This window comes from Pleurodeles waltl, chromosome 6 (assembly GCF_031143425.1).
Source record: "Pleurodeles waltl isolate 20211129_DDA chromosome 6, aPleWal1.hap1.20221129, whole genome shotgun sequence".
NCBI lineage: Eukaryota > Metazoa > Chordata > Amphibia > Caudata > Salamandridae > Pleurodeles > Pleurodeles waltl.
In genome coordinates, this window is record NC_090445.1 from 641869064 (window position 1) to 641873197 (window position 4134).

General features: G+C 40.1%; 1 long non-coding RNA gene across 1 annotated transcript; it reads left to right on the top strand.

The window, feature by feature from the left end:
• Positions 1-811: 811 nt before the first annotated feature.
• Positions 812-4134, top strand: LOC138300092 (uncharacterized). The gene is made up of 3 exons (XR_011204874.1): positions 812-2029; positions 2988-3074; positions 3512-4134. It is a non-coding gene; the product is annotated as an uncharacterized lncRNA (long non-coding RNA).

A 4134-nucleotide genomic window follows, 5' to 3' on the forward strand; every position in this document is an offset into this window, starting at 1 on the left:
ATCTGACAGCCCCTCTCACCTCCAGATACACCCTCTCACACCTAGAGAAGCTGCAGCCAACTTCTGCCATGCATGGCCAAAGGGCTGTGCACAGCGTGGGTTTGGGTGGTTAAGGAGTGTTGGCCGCAGGGTGTGGCTACAGGCCAGGTATTGAGGGCAATCTCCCCTGCGCACTGGTGAAGGCTGTGCATGGTGCAAGTTTGGGTTCTTATACGGGGTGCCAACCGCCAACCGCCACCGCGCACTGCCTTTGGCCGTACGGAGTGGTGGTTGGATTGATATAGTCATTAAGATCACTATACATTAAAAAAACATGGAAATTCACTGAAAAAAACAAAGGTTACAGGAGCGTTATAGTTAGGAAATAGAATTTAAAAAACCCATAAAAATGCACTAAAAAAACAAAGGTTGCAGGAACGTTAAAGTTAGGCTCACATTTTAAATGTACAAAACCATAGAAATTCTCCAGTTATAGCTATAGTTACCTCAAGTAACTATAACTCGTGTCCTAAGGTAATTATAACTCATGCCCTTGCCATGCATTTCTAATTACCCCACAAATTACGTCACTCATGACATCTTAGATAACATCATTAACAATATCAATGTAATATTTGCAATAACATTTTTGCTGAACAAATTGTGCATGGCGGGGTTGCAAGTTATAGTTACCTTAGGGCACGAGTTATAGTTACTTGAGGTAACTAGCTATAACTGGTGAATTTCTATGGATTTGTATGTTTAAAATGTGAGTCTAACCATAATGTCCCTGTAACGCCTAGTTTTTTAAAAGTGAATATATGTGTGTGTGTGTGTGTGTGTGTGTGTGTGCGTGTGCATGTGTGTGCGTGTGCGTGTTTGTGTATACCACTGGGTTGTTATATTTAGGTAAGCTATTCCATAGGAAAAGCGATTTTTGTGTTGCTATTAACTTTGGCTCTGTTTGACCACTATCCACAAAATGTTCTAAAAAGGTGCTACTTTACGACTAGTTTCGAGGTGATCCGTCAAGGGGGGGGTTGAGAAAATGAGGGGTCCCAAAACACAACATTCCCATGCATTTTCTATAGACTTCTTTAAGAAGGGCTACCGCAAAAACTGCTGATGAGACTTACACCAAGTTGGTCAAGAAGCCAGATCTTGGTCCATAGATTTAGCTTTTTGTGATTAGGTGTAAGTAGTTTGTAAAAAATAAAGGTTAAAAAATATTTGTATATCTGCAGCAGCTCGGCTAAAAAAAGCAGGAAAAATCCACAACACCCCCTTCGCCAACCCTCTAAATACATCGCAACTCCTGGCAAACCTTTTCAGCAAATCTATTTGGCCGTCAGTCCGGCAGCCTCACCACACCATTTCTAGCTTGTTAAAACCAAAAACTAGTAAGTTTTTCCTGCTTATACAGTTTACTGCTGGTTAAATATCGTAAGCAGCTTATACAAAATTCATTATTCCTCAAATCAAAGGCTGGCTGTGCATAATTAAATGCTACTTCAATATATTGTCTGAAATATCGGATACCCTTAAAGGTGATGGAGAAATCGGATTTCAAGTTATTTGCTTGTGAGGCGGCGTCTACTTAATTGTTCTCATATTGCAAAAGAAACTCATTCCACCTTTAAAAATACCTTTTACTAATTGTACATTTGGGGATGAACCCACAAACGTAAGGTTCTTTTTATACGGCTGTGAAAGACTAACGTATTGTCATAATATATTTGAGTTTTTTTCGCAATTGAGTTTGAATTGGTCTGTTCTAAACCTTTGAGCTGCGCATTTTTATGGTTCTCGTTTTGGTGTAAGTTTAATGGCATCTTGTTCTTTCAGTAGCTTTTTCACAGGTTTGCGAGGACATTATTTTCCTAAGTTTAAAACCTAAGATGCTCATTTGCCATGCGGTCACTGGCTCCCATGCTGATCTTTTTTTATAAAGACTTTTCTAAGATGCATACTCCTGTTGTTGGAGCTAACTTGAACTTTGATTGTGTTCTAGGTCGCCACGGCGAAGGAGCTTTTCTCGCAGCCTTAGCAGGTAACGAGCTTCCTATATTTCTAACTAAAACAAAACTGCAGAATCGTCCTTTTCACACCTCCAATCTTCTACATGAGCTCTAAGCCCCAATTCTCATCTTCCTCCAAAGCATACCGAATTAAGGGCTAAATGTATCAAAGTTCGGATTTGCGACTCGCAAATTGTGAGTGAGAGCGATTTGCAATTTGCCAGTCGCAAATCCGAATGTAGTATAGTGTCATTGACACTAATAGCGATTCGCAAGGGGGTCGCAAATGCCCACCTCATGATTATTCATGAGGTAGGTCGCAATTTGCGACCTCCTTGGAAGTGGCAGCCCCCACAGAGATGGGGGCCTGCTGGAGACAGCAGACCACCATGTCTGTGACTGCTTTTAAATAAAGCAGTTTTTTTAAAATGCCGCCCGTTTTCCTTAAACAAAAACGAGATGCATTTTAAAAACAAAAAATAAAGCGTTTTTGTTTCATTTTTTCAGTGACATTCACAAAGGGGATGGGTCCATGGGGACCACTTCCCGTTTGCGAATGGGTTAGCACCAGTGTGACATTGGTGCTAACTGCGATTGTGTTGCGACTGCATTCACGGTCACAAAACAACCATACATGGGACTGCGAGTCGCAATTAGAAAGGGAACACCCCTTCCTAATTGCGAGTCGCAGTCCCGTTTTGCGATTCAGCAAAAAGTTTACTGAATCGCAAAACTGGGTTTGTACATGGGGGAGTGCATTTTGTATATCGCAAACAGCCAGATTCGCTGTTTGCGACGTGCAAAAACCATCGGATATGTGGCCCTAAGTTTCTTAAATGCCTAGATTTCTTTTTATTGCTTCGATTAGCTGTACACCTTTACAGTCCACTTAAACCTGCCCTTAAATGGACTTCCTTGCGAAGTTTCCCCTTCAGCACACTTGGCTTTGCGGCATTGCTAATGTGTTCTTTATTGCTTGTTTTTCGATAGGTCCCTCTCCAGAGAGCGAAGACGTGAAAGATCCTTATCCAGAGAGAGGAACCACAAGCCTTGGAGTTCATTCTCCAGATCCCGAAGGTATATTAAACCTTCTTAAAACATTGTTAGCCTGTAAGCACTCGCCTATTAACTTCTCATTTGAACTGAAACGTTTCGTTAATAGATAATTTATTACCTCCTTTTTCACCTTATAAAAGGCGGCACACCCCACTGCCTAAGAATTGAGACCTAAGCACCATCTGCGGTGTATTAAAGATTTTATTTTATTAAAGGCTTCTCGCGTGGCCAGAAGCAGGGATCTGGTTGTATGCAGTGCTATTGACAGTGTTCTAGACTGCAGGTGGAGTATTGACCAAACATATCTTTTTTTTTATAATAAAAAAGGAAAAACAAACTTTGCTTTTTAAACGATCGCATCACTACTGTCTGAACAGAGTATCTCCTAAAACTGCTTTCTTTCTGCAAACGCCCAACAAAGGATTCTGATACTGACCCTATTTATTTTTCATTTTAAGCCGCTCTAGGTCAAATGAAAGAAAATAACTGCAGCCTTCAGAAGGAAATGTACGGAGCATTACATTTTGGAAATGTTTTGTTTAAATACTTAATAAGCTTGGTGTATTTTTTTAAAAATGGTCTAGCTGTTGATTTACTTTGTGTTGTATCGTAACCAGTGACGGTTGTAAAGATGTGAATCTGTATAGTCTTTGAGCAGATCTTATGACAACTGTAAACCTAAACTTTGCGTTATAAATGTTCCCTTGAATAGGTTGGGCATTCCATTTGTCTTGCATAGATTCCAAATAAAACCATTAATTTTGTAATTGCGACTTGTTTTTATGAGATGGGACACCATTGATTGTAGGACATTGTTCAAAATGATCTGAACTTGCCCTTATATATATGCAGTTAATCGCCCTCAAACAGAACCAGCCAGGTACTACCATTTGCATACATCGACTTTATTGTTAAGTTGCCTTATACTGAAGTTGTTACCGGGTTACTTTTTTTTTTTTTTGATCATGTAAATCGGCTGTAGTCCACATACTCTGGCATCTTCTGTGAGTTGTACATACTGTTGTTCCAGAAATGTTGCATTATAACTGAATACTTTTCCTGGGTGAGTTCCCAGTGTTTG